The 13,618-nt window shown below is 37.0% G+C and overlaps 1 protein-coding gene across 2 annotated transcripts in view; it reads left to right on the top strand.

Annotated features, from left to right (window-relative positions):
• The window catches only part of L3MBTL4 (L3MBTL histone methyl-lysine binding protein 4), a 417,980-nt gene that overhangs the window by 143,974 nt on the left and 260,388 nt on the right, over positions 1-13,618 (top strand). The window lies entirely within an intron of this gene.

The raw sequence follows: 13,618 nt of genomic DNA, 5'->3' as shown, positions 1-13,618 counted from the left end.
AACCAACTTACCAATGGGTCTCCAGAACTTGGCAGACCTCCTTCCCCAAACCAAATTAACGGCTTAGCTAAACATTTAAATAAGGACTCTTATCGAGTTATTTATTTTTTCTCATTACAGAAATATTATGAAATGTTTAGAGACTTGCTCTGTCAAATCCCTTTGTTTTTTAATTTAAAAATGAATTAGACATACAGGCTGTATAATCTTAGTATTTTTAACACAAGTGTTTGAGCAGACGATATTTTCTTTCAATAAAAAATGTACAGAAAGAAAGGTAGAGTAAGGGATGTGCCATTCTTGAATGGAGCAAATGTTCTTTTGATTCAAATAATTCATACTTTTGCTGTTTTTTAATGTTTTTGCCTTAAATATAGAAAAATACTAGGATTTCTCATCAAATTCTTGAATTTAGTGAAGATAATTTCAAGAATTAAAAACAATAAAGAAGCCAAACCAAAATCACAAATTATTCAAAAATGCCTGTTTGGTCTAGAAAGGTTTTATGGAATATTTAACACCTTAAATTTTGATTTTGATATATAGAGAGATTTAGAGTCATTTGTTGTATTTTTCTGTAAAAGTGGCTAAAGCTAACTTTAGAATAATGCTCCTTAAGATGAGATGAAATGCTCGTCACATCTCAAGAGTGTGTGGTTTGACTTGGTGTGCCTAGAGACGTGGAATGCTTCTTACCGTTTTCATCTGGTGAAATAACCTCTCCACTGCATCCAGCTTGTTCTCACTATACTTCATGAATAGGCTCAGTCTCTTGGCGTTGTGTGAGCCTAGAAAAATTCTGCGCAGCACATTTGGAATTAGAGGTCCAGGACTGTGCCATCATTAACATGCTAGTTGTGTCTACAAAAGCATTGCCTAATCTAAGGTCACAAAGATTTGTTACAAAAGACTATTATTTCCCTATTGTCACCCTTATTGAAAATCCATTGCTCATAGAGTATGAGTTTATTTCAGGACTCTCAGTTCTTTTTTGTTAGTTCGTATGTCCAGTTTATACCAGTATCATGCTTTGATTACTGTAGCTTTGTAGTAAATTTCCAAATTGGAACATATGAGTCCTCCAGCATCGTTCTTTTTCACAGTTGTTTTTGCTCTTCTCAGTCCCTTGAATTTCCATCTGAATTTTAGAATTAACTTGTCAATTTCTGCCAAAAAAAAGCCAGCTGGGGTTTTGATAGTGGTGCACTGAATCTGTAGATCAGTTGGTGGAGTATTGTCTTCTTCACAATATTAAGTTTCTCATCCCATGAACACAGGACTTCTTTCCATTTATCAAGGCCTTTTAAAATTTTCTTTCAATTATAATTTGTAGTTTTCAATTTACAAGTCTAGTACTTACTTTATTAAATTTGCTACTAAGTATTTTATTCTTTTTTTATTGAGGTGAAAGTCACACAACATACAGTTAACGTGTGTGCAATTTGGTGATATTTAATGTATTCACAATGTTATGCAACCACTAGCTCTCTCTCGTTTCAAAATTTTTTTATTCCCTGTAAAGATTTCTGTGATTATTAAGTAGACATTCCCTATGCCTGTCCATACACCTATTGCCCTGACACCTTTAATCAGCTTTCTGCCTCTATGACTTTTCTTATTCTTGATATATTACATGAAATGAATCATACAATATGTGACCTTTTGTATCTGGCTTCTTTCACTTGACATCGTGTTTTCAAGGTTCATCCAAGTTGTAGCATGTCTCAGTATTTCATTCCTTTTCATGGCTGAATAACATTCCATTGTATGTACATACCACAGTTTGTTTACCCATTGATCTGTGGATGAACATTTGGTTTATTTGTACCTTTTGGCTATGACTAGAAATGCCACTGTAAGCATTCATGTACAATTTTCTCTGTGGACATATATCTTTATTTATTTTTTAAAGTACTTGTTTATTTATTATACTTTAAGTTCTAGGGTACATGTGCACAACATGCAGTATACATGTGCCACGTTGATTTGCTGCACCCATTAACTCATCATTTACACTGGGTATTTCTCCTAATGCTATCCCTCTTGATCCCCCAACCCCACAACAGGCCCTGGTGTGTGATGTTCTCTGCCCTGTGCCCAAGTGTTCTCATTGTTCAATTCCCACCTATGAGTGAGAACATGCGGTGTTTGGTTTTCTGTCCTTGGTTTCCAGCTTCATCCATGTCCCTACAAAGGACATGAATTCAGCCTTTTTTATGGCTGCATAGTATTCCATGGTGTATATGTGCCACGTTTTCTTAATCCAGTCTATCACTGATGGACATTTGGGTTGGTTCCAAGTCTTTGCTATTGTGAATAGTGCCACAATAAACATACGTGTGCATGTGTCTTTATAGTAGCACGATTTATAATCCTTTGGGTATATGCCCAGTAATGGGACTGCTGGGTCAAATGGTATTTCTAGTTCTAGATCAGCATATACCTAGGGGTAGAATTGCTTGGTCATATGGTTAATTCTACATTTAACATTTTGAGGCACTGACAAGTTGTTTTTCTTTTTTTTTTTTTCTTTTTATTTTTTTTTTGAGACGGAGTCTCGCTCTGTCGCCCAGGCTGGAGTGCAGTGGCCGGATCTCAGCTCACTGCAAGCTCCGCCTCCCGGGTTTACGCCATTCTCCTGCCTCAGCCTCCCGAGCAGCTGGGACTACAGGCGCCCGCCACGTCACCCGGCTAGTTTTTTTGTATTTTTTAGTAGAGACGGGGTTTCACCGTGTTAGCCAGGATGGTCTCGATCTCCCGACCTCGTGATCCGCCCGTCTCGGCCTCCCAAAGTGCTGGGATTACAGGCTTGAGCCACCGCGCCCGGCGACAAGTTGTTTTTCAAAGTACCTACACCATTTTATATTCCCACCAGCAATGTATTACAAAAAGGTTCCTGTTTCTCTACATCCTTGGCAAACCTGGTTATTTTGTTTTCTTGATTAAAACCATTCTAGTGGTTATGAAGTGGTATCTCATTGTGGTTCTGATTTGCATTTTCTTATTGACCAGTCGTGTTGAACGTCTTTTCATGTGCTTGTTGGTCATTTGTATATTTTCTGGGAGTAATGTCTATTCAGGGCCTTTGCCCATTTTTCAACTGGGTTGTCTTTTAATTATTATTTGAATATTGTTATTTAAATATTAAGTCCATTTATCAGTCTTTATTATATTATCTATATATTATTAATTTATTACACTGTATATCTTTATATGTTCTGAATATTAAACCCACATCAGATAGACGATTTGCAAATGTTTTCTCCCATTCTACAGGTTGCCTTTTCACATTCTTAATAATGTCCATTGATGTGCAATAGGTTTTAATTTTGACAATATCCAATTTGTTTATTTTTCTATTGTTACTTGTGGTTTTGGTATTAAATCTGAGAACTTATTGCCAAATTCGGGTTTCGAGGATTTGGCACTATCTCTCAAGAGATTTTCCCACCTCACCCTCCGAAAGTGCTGAGATTACAGGTGTGAGCTACCACACCTGGCCAATAGATCTATTTTTATTTGATTTCTGTGTATGAAATGAGGAAGAGGTTAAACTTAATTCTTTTGCTTCTGGTTATCCAGTTTTCCAACACCATTTGTTGAATGGTCCTTGCATCATTGTTGACAATAAATTTAGTGTGGGCGTTTAGGTTCATGTCTGGACCCTCAGTTCTGTTCCGTTGGTCGCTGTGCCTGTGCCTGTGCCTATGCTTATATCAGTACGACGTTGCTATCATTATTGTAGACTTGCATTTTATAACTTTATAATTTTAGTTGAAGTTGCATTTTATAATTTCAGTTTAGTTGAAGTTACATTTTATAATTTCAACTAAAACTTCAACAGCGTTCTGCAACTTTGTTCTTCAAATGTTAAGACTTTGTTATGAGAGTTTTCTGTCTGTCTAACATCTTTTTTGTCATTTTATAACGTCAACGAAAATTCCAGCAGCTTGCTTCTCCTGAAGGAAGAAAAGGTTCTGGCATATGTTTATACCTTCTCTAGAAAGATACTGAAGAGAGTAGCTAACACCTGGAATTTGGAATTAATTTTATGTCCATGAAAAGCATCTTTATATTTTATCATTTATGTGTTTTAAAAACTGACCTCTCTCTCTCTCTGAAGAAGCTCTTTTATCTGGAATGTATGAAACTTAGAGTATACACCAGGGGCAGCTCTACAGATTGGCACATGCTGTTCTACTTTCAAGCACTTTAATTGCTCTCAGAAGTGCAATTACACACACACGGGCACACACACGCTATAGCAAATATAGCAAACACTTTTTTTCTGACAACAGTTGGAAACAAATCATTGAAATGAACAGTATTTGATCTTGTTATGTTTTGCTATAATTAAACACACTCTCTGTCTCCCTACACACGGGCGCACAGACACACACAGACACACACACACACACACACACACACAATCAAGCAGCCCTAGCTCTAGCCTTGTCTTAGGAAAGAGAATATCCGAAGATCATGTTAGTTGGTTTTCCTTTCTAAACCTGATGTTCAAACTCCTGCCTGTGAACCACCTGAGTACACGGCATTCTATTTTCCTATCTCAGGGCCTCTTCTGCGATCTCTGGCTCCGAGTATTTCCCCTCTTAGGCAGTTAGTAGAGGCCTAACATCTTCGGTGCACTCATGTTTTCACACTATCCTAGAGGACATCGTGATCATTACTCATCACAAGCTTTAAGCAATTTTGTTTACTGCTGGGCTTTAATCGTGTTCACCAAATTTTACTCACAGTTCCTTTGAATTATTTTTGTTACACTCCACTGTCTTGCTCATACCTTGATTAAATGGCTGATCTATTAAATTTTCATTTTAAATATCATCTAGCAGATGTGAAGGTGCCTGGAGTTCAATGAAGGCCTCTGTGAAGGGTGAATCCCCTTGCAATATCATAAGAAGAAACCCTTTTGTGACACACTTGAGTCTGTCTTAAAGACAAATAACGTCCTGTGCATGAATGTGTTAAATAACAAAACCTTTCTGCTTATCATTCCTCCTGTTGTTCATTCTCATTTTTCTTAATGCCCAATATGTCACTTAATTTCACATACTTACCTATTTTCATGGCAACTTTGTGAAGTTGTTGTCAATTATTTGAGTTTCATAGGTGAAGAACTGGTATCCAGAGAGTCAGGTCCACTGGCCCAGGCCTTCCACGTGTGTGCTGATTTTGTAGCAAGCCCTGTGAGTTGACATCAAGAACGTCATTGCCCTTTCTTCTTCACAACACTGCTTGAAGTCCTATACATGGCTTCTGAGAAGGAAGGGAAACTTTCAGTGGAGCTGCGGGAGCACAGGGAGGGAGATGTTAATTCCAGCTTCTTATTTGGACAGCTTCATATTGGAAGTCATGTTTGAATTGGTCTTTGAAGGGTGTGTAAAATTTTAGCTGAGAAATAGAGTGGAAGAAAATATGAGGTAGAAGGAACAGTGTGCACTAAAGCAAGATGGCATGAAGTTGCCACCATACTTAGGAATTATGAATATTATGAGTGACATGCTGGGCTGCAGGGTGTGGATGAGGGAGGGAAATAGGAGGTGAGAAGTGATTTAGAACACATTAGGCTCAGGCTAGTGGTGACTGACCTTGTGAATATTTTTACTTTATTTAAAATGTGAAATGATTTTAATGATTCAGAAGAGTTGCAAGAATCACAGACAGAATGCCTCCCTGATAAACCATATGAGATTAAGTTGTCAAAATGAAAGTTTTGCCAGTCACCCATAAAATAAAACAAGGAAACAAAAAAACCTACAGATTTAATCCATGATCACATGTTGCACTTAGTAGTCATGCCTCCTTTGCATCCTTCGATCTGCAACAGTTCTTCAGTGTTTCCTTGACTTTTCTGACCTTAGTATTTCTGAAGATTACAGACCAGTTCTATAGCATACCCCTCACTCTGGGTTTGTCTGATGTTTCCTGTGATTAGATGTGGGTTATGCATCTACGGAGGGGTGTCCCAGAGGCAATGCTGAGTTCTTATTGCACCGTATTAGGTGGTATGCAAATTCCATCTGTCCCCCTCCTGTTTGTGGTAATTTTGGTCACTTGATTAAAGTGGTGTGTGCCAGGCTCCTCCACTGTAAAATTTCTCTTTTTCTCTTTGTAGTTAATACATATTTACTTGGGAGTTACTTTGAGAATATGCAAATACTCAATTTCTCATCAAATTTTCACCTACTAGTTTTAACATCCTTTGATATTTATGACATGAATTAGTTATTAGTGTGATGTTTGCCAAATGGTGATATTCTAATTTCATTATTCTTTCTGTATTTACTAGTTGGCTTATCCTGTTCTGTAATTTCTTCTTTTTTTTTTTTTTTTAACTTACAGTGTTATGGAGTTCTGGATCCCTATTCACCGTTACTATGACAATGTAGAACATTGGTAGGGGGAGGTGGGACAGAAAGGTTGGTGAGCCACCTTCTGTGACATCAGGAAGCTGAGAGGCAACTGGGGACTGTTTGTAAGCTAAGACATAACTGTTGTAGGGATAGCAAGGTAATTAATCAAAGAGGTAACACCTGGCTAGAAAGCATAAGAAATGCTTCATGGAGAAAATTACATGATGGTGTACTGCTCTGTAGCAAATTACCACAAACTTGGCAGCATAAAGCAATACAAATTTATTATCTTACAGTTCTGTAAGTCAGGAGTCTGAAATGGGTTTCACTTCAGTTTTGGAATATTAATAAGGAACTAGCAGGTTAGGTACATCGAGGCCATATTGTGAAGGGTCTTTAAAAACTATAATGAAGAATTTATGGTCAAAGCTATGATACAACTGTGTTTAGGGATGCTTTATTTAGCAATAGTAGGCCAGATTAGAAAGAAGGAGTGGGGAGAGCATTATGGATATTCACGACATGTGGAAATGAGAGGCAGGGACCTTACCCAGGAATATGAGAATGGGGCTAGGACGATGTATGAGACACTTTGGGGTTGCTTCATACTTTATTTAGAAAGTGACTGAATAAGGAGACATGTATGATCTCTTTTGTTCAGTTTTCTGTGGTCTTGAGGCCTCTGTGAATTAATAGGCTAGGGAAATAAATTAGTTCCTGACCTTGTAAGGCTCTCTTTTCTGGCAAATACCATTTTGTTCCACAGTAAGTTCATTTTACTATGATAGCAAGAAGCCACCCAAAACAGGGAAAAAAAGTAAACTCGCATATTTTGCTAACTGGGGGAAATTTTTCTGTGGCCATTTGATACCACATGCAGTAATTTTTATATGATTGTGTTTACGCCTCAGGTAGACATTCAGCTACCAGGAGTCTCACAAGACGAGTTTACTGCATTTCTATCAATAGGGGATACCTGCAGCTGCAGCATGATATATCATTGTCTTCCTTGTCTTTAACTTGATTGCAAATCATGTCACCATTTCCCCAAGGCGTTCCACAGAAAGTGAATACCCTACACATTTCATAGAAACATTGTAAAAAGATACTTTTGTCTTTTTCTGTAAAGAGTGCGCAGTCAGCCAAATTCTACTCTTTATGAATCAAAGTTTATTTTACCTTTAACAGTCTTACACATAATCACCAGTGAAGTGAAGCTGTGGACTTCACATAAGTCAAATTCTTTAAAATAAAAGTTAAATATATTTTTGATGTAAAATTGTAGGAAACTTATAAAATATGAAACATTATAATGAGTAAATTAAAAATATTAATTCCATCACTAGATAGAGCTTACCATTATTATACTATTATCTTTTTCCAATCATTTTGTCTGTTCATTTGACCAGGTAATTTAAAATTAAAATTGTGATCTTATTGTTAATATTGCTTTTATAACCAGTTTTCTTTAGTCAGAAATATAATTTGAACATATTCTCTTTCTTTCAATAGTCTTTGAAAACCTGGGTATTAATGACTGCATACGTATCTCTTATGAGTACCTCACAGTTTCAACAAGTTTTTCCTTTGTATTGGATGCTAATGTTTTCTAGTTTCTATAAATAATGACGGGGAGGAAATCCTTTAAAAATTATATATGTTTGTTATATTTTATGACTGTTATAAGTAGAATTACTAGATTACTGAGTGTGGAAACATTTTTTTAATTATTTCATAAATATTTTCAGATTACCCTTCATAAACATTTTTTTCTTCTGATAACAATGTTAGAAAATTCAGACATAACAAACAAACTAAAAGGAATAAAACTGGGTCTTTCTAAGTGTAGGCACAATTTTCTGTGAACATTGTGAGAGTAAGGACTATGTTTTGTAATTTTTTTTTTCATCCCTGGTAATGTTTCTTTAGCCATTTTAGCTTTCTTTTGATTAATGCTTGTTTTGCATGTCTTTTTCCATACTTTTTAACCTACATTTTACTTACTTGTGTATTTACATTTAAAGTGGATTTCCAAAAATATGTAATGTATTTATGTGTATGACTGGATTTAAATCCCTCATCTTGGTGGTAGTTTTCTATTTATCCATTATGGTTTTGGTTTTTTAAAAAATTTTTTCCTGACTTTTTAAACGTTTTCTTGGGTATTATTTAATGCTTCCATTTTACCTTCAGTATTGACTTTTTAATTATGCCTCTTAAAAATATTTATCAGTTGCCCTACAGTTTATGATATACCTGTTATCACAGTTTACTTTATTATATCACTTTTCCCATAGTATGAGAAATAGTATAATTGTTCCCATAGTACAACAGTTTATTTCCATTTTCTTCCCTGTCATTTCTCCTCTTGTTGTCTTTAGTTCCAGATGACTTTTTTTCTTATAAAATCAGCAAACAAGAAAAACACGAAGTAAAAGCAGTTTTACCTCTCTATATGTTCTATATCACATAAAGGCTGTCACTGTATTTGTTTTAGATTATGACAATATCTTCTGTTTGTTAATTTTTTATTTTATTATTATTATTTGGAGGCAGAATCTCACTCTGTCCCCTAGGCTGGAGTACAATGGTGCGATCTCGGCTCACTGCACCCTCTGCCTCCTGGTTTCAAGTGATTCTTGTGCCTCAGCTTCCTGAGTAGCTGGGATTACAGGTGTACACCAGCACACCCAGCTATTTTTGTACTTTTAGTAGAGATGGGGTTTTGCCATGTTGGCCAGACTGGTCTCAAACTCCTGCCATCAGGTAATCCACCCGCCTCCGCCTCCCAAAGTGTTGGGATTACAAACATGGGCCACCACATCTGGCTGACATTATCTTTTACAGTGATTTATATTAAGCAGGTGCATTCTATTTTACCTTTATGTTCACCATTTTCAGCGTTCTTTATGTCTTTGTGTATATCCATATTTCCATCTGGTGTCACGTTCCTTCTCTCTGAAGAACTTTCTTTATAATTTCTTATAGCTTAGATTTGGTGGAAATGCATTATATCAGTTTTTATTTGCCTGGAAAAGCCTTTATTTTGCCTTAACATTGTACAGACATTTTTGCTGGGTATATGATTCTGGGTTGACAGGTTTCCTGTTCATTTTTTTAAGGTGTCACTATCTTGTCTTCTGAGTTGCATAGTTTCTGAGTAGAAGTCTACTGTAGTTCCTATGTTCCCCTTAATATTTTTGGTTTGTTTTGTTTCGTTTTGAGACAGGCTGGAGTGCAGTGGCATGATCTTGGCGCACTGCAACCTCTGCCTCCCAGGGTCAAGCACATCTCCCACCTCAGCCTCCTGAGTAGCTGGGACTACAGGTGTGCACCACCACACCCAGTTAATGTTTGTATTTTTGGTACAGATGGTGTTTTGCCACATTTCCTAGGCTGGTCTTGAACACCTGAGCTCAACTTATCCACCTGCCTTGGCCTCCCAAAGTGCTGAGATTATAGGCGTAAGCCCATGTACCTGGCCACCCTTCATGTGTTTTTTTATTTTCCTTGTGCTGCCTTAGCAATTTTTCTTTATCTTTGGTGCTCTGCAAGGGAGCTTTCTCCAGTTTTCTGCCTCACTCCTAATCTTTCCCTTGAGCACTTGGGGAGGCCCATTATTCCAGACTGACAGGTTAGCCCCACTTGGCCTTTAAGAATTTACTAAAATGTTAGCTGATTCCTTTTTACCCACTTGTATAGAATCACTGCTTCCTCATGTGCTCTGCCACAGGCAAAATACTTTGAGTTTCTCATCTGTCCATCTTTGGATTTCTCTTTACTTGGTGCTTTGGAACTTTAGATCTCCAGTGGGCTCAAGAAAGTTTATGATCATTGTTAGGGAGTGAGTAACAGTCTTCAGTAGCTTTATACATTCTACACAGAAATGGAACGCTCCCCTCTACTTTCCAGTAGCACTCTTATCTTATGGATCCTCTCCTATCTCTCTAAGGATATTCAATAAAGGTTTATATTTGAAACTTTTTGGTTTAATTCTTCCTCACTTAATATTTTCCTTGTTTTTTTTTTTTTTCAAATTTCCTTTTTCATTTGTTTTTGTATCTATTTATTGTGGTCTTCAAATATCTAGTGCATCTTAGTTATCCTTTGATGTTTAAGAATAAGCTCCTGACAAGCTGGGTAAAATCTCTGGGTGCCCTGATGGAGCCTGTCAACTTGCAAGCCTTCCTGTAGGGTGTTCAGATGGAAACCATGGTGTTTTGTTTCTACACCCCCAAATAACATAACTAGGACTCTTGGGTCAGTTTCCACAGGCAAGGTTCCTCCCTTCCTCTGACTGGTGTGTATGGTGAGAATGGAGGACTTGGGCGGGTTCTGTTAGCTCTCTGAGATCCTGGCCATGGGAGTGGGTAGAGAGGTCATTGTTCTGTGAGTGAGTTTCATTAGTGACTAAGATTTCCACATCTGTAACTTCTCTGTTACAATCTATCTAGAGGTTAAAACCTCCAGCCAGTTGCCTTAATGCATGAGGGATAGTTCTCCAGTTGTGTTGGGCAAGGTAGATGACCTCGTGGGGCCAACAGTTTCTATCAAGACTTTAAGACCAACGTCTGTGTTTAGCCCCACACTGTTGCCATTAGAAATATTTGGTGCCTGCAATTCCCAAGCTTTCCTGGATTCTATAACATAAACTAGCTACTTCTTACTGGTGTTCTTCTTTAACAGATTTATGTTTTAGCTTTCTAAAATTTCGTTAAGTCACTTTTCATCCATTGGTTTCTTTCTTAGACTTCCAGGAACTTTTGTTGACATTGCTCATTTGCATTTGGCTTTTTACCTGTTCTCATTGTGGCTTTATGTCCTCATATTAGTTTTGTTTTTATTTTATTTTTTGCATAAATAACATTACATTCATACTATTTTATAACTGCAGAGTTTTCTCACTTAGTGCCCCTTGGTTTCTCCTTCCACCCAGGTTAGTTATTCCCACCGAGCAAATGGTAACTGATGCTAATCCCTTAATATTAGTCACCTTGAGCTAACTAGTATATCAAACCACTCCAAAATTTTAGTGCTTTTAGCACATTTAAGATTTTGTTTCTTGCTCCTGGCACAGTATAATCATGGCTGGTAGGGGTTAGTTCTGTTCCATGCAATTATTCTGGGACTAGGGTGCCTCCAATTTCTTGGTAATCTTTCCATTTCAGCCTGAGAATAGAAAGAAGCTGATGGTTGTACATGAGAGGGCCAAACTTGGAGGTAGCTTGTTACATCATTTCTACCCACGTGGGTTGGCCTGAACTCAGTCACAAGACTACACGTAGCTGCATAGGAGTCTAGGAAATGCAGTTCATCCTTCTCACCAAGAGGAAAAGCCATCATCTTACACTATATATATTTTGTGGATTCTCATGATTGCATATCCATGTGCACATACATGCTCATATCCATGTGTTCAAAGCCCATGTTCTTTTTAGTCATTGTGTGTGCTGTAAAAATTGGATTATATTAGGTACATATCTTACATCATTTTTAACTTTGCTCAACTATGTCTCATGACAAATTCCTTCCAACTCATTTGTATAGTTCAAATTCTTTCTTTATAATAACTGCATAATATTTCATAATGTGTTATATCAAAATTAACAGCATTTTTGTGTTAAACATTCATTTAAGAATGCCTTTATTGATACTTTGTTGTCATTTAGAAGGGAATACAGCTAAAAGTATGTGTCTGTTTCTGCTTTTTTTTTTTTTTACTAAATTGAACCCTCTTCTTGGTCCCTTGAGCATCTTTAATGGGTCTTTGGAACATGTGACATCTTTCTTCCGGTGGAGAGTGTTGTTCTTGAAGGTACCAGTTATTCACAATCACTCATCTAACAATAACACGGTGTGAATAAGACAAAACAAAGAAGAGTTCAGGAAGTATTCTCTTTATAACTCAAGAGTCATTCTTATGTTACTTAAACTCTTCCAGAATCAAATTATTCACCTTTAAAATGGAAATACTAATTTATACCTACATACAGTTGTGTGAGGATTAAATAAAATAATGCATTAATCAAACTGCACAAGGCTTAGATGTGGAGATATTCATTAAATGGCAGCAGTAGTACCAAAAAACAAAGAGTAGCAATGGAGCTTATTTTTTTATTTTTTTTATTTTTTATTTTTAGAATGCAAATATGTTGACTTCTTTATAGAATTTATTCCACTGTATTATATTTTCTTTTTTTTTTTTATTATACTTTAAGTTCTAGGGTACATGTGCACAACGTGCAGGTTTGCTACATATGTATACATGTGCCATGTTGGTGTGCTGCACCCATTAACTCGTCATTTACGTTAGGTATATCTCCTAATGCTATCCCTCCCCACTACCCTGTCCCCACAATAGGACCTGGTGTGTAATGTTCCCCTTCCTGTGTCCAAGTGTTCTCATTGTTCAATTCCCACCTATGAGTGAGAACATGCAGTGTTTGGTTTTCTGTTCTTGCAATAGTTTGCTGAGAATGATGGTTTCTAGCTGCATCCATGTCCCCACAAAGGACAGGAACTCATCCTTTTTTGTAGCTGTATAGTATTCCATGGTGTATATGTGCCACATTTTCTTAATCCAGTCTGTCACTGGTGGACATTTGGGTTGATTCCAAGTCTTTGCTATTGCGAATAGTGCTGCAATAAACATACGTGTGCATGTGTCTTCATAGCAGCATGACTTACAGTCCTTTGGATATATACCCAGTAATGGGATGACTGAGTCAAATGGTATTTCTAGTTCTAGATCCTTGAGGAATTGCCACACTGTTTTCCACAATGGTTGAACTAGTTTACAGTCCCACCAATAGTGTAAAAGTGTTCCTATTTCTCCACATCCTGTGCAGCACCTGTTGTTTCCTGATTTTTTTAATGATTGCCATTCTAACTGGTGTGAGATGGTATCTCATTGTGGTTTTGATTTGCATTTCTCTGATGGTGAGTGATGATAAGCATTTTTTCATGTGACTGTTGGCTGCATGAATGTCTTCTTTTGAGAAGTGTCTGTTCATATCCTTTGCCCACTTTTTGATGGGGTTGTTTGTTTTTTTCTTATAAATTTGATTGAGTTCTTTGTAGGTTCTGGATATTAGCCCTTTGTCAGATGAGTAGATTGCAAAAATTTTCTCCCATTCTGTAGGTTACCTGTTCACTCTGATGGTAGTTTCTTTTGCTGTGCAGAAGCTCTTTAGTTTAATGAGATCCCGTTTGTCAATTTTGACTTTTGTTGCCGTTGCTTTTGG

The sequence above is a fragment of the Piliocolobus tephrosceles genome, chromosome 18 (assembly GCF_002776525.5).
Source record: "Piliocolobus tephrosceles isolate RC106 chromosome 18, ASM277652v3, whole genome shotgun sequence".
NCBI lineage: Eukaryota > Metazoa > Chordata > Mammalia > Primates > Cercopithecidae > Piliocolobus > Piliocolobus tephrosceles.
The sequence above is the reverse complement of the archived record's forward strand: the minus strand, read 5'-3'. Positions and strand labels throughout refer to the sequence as shown.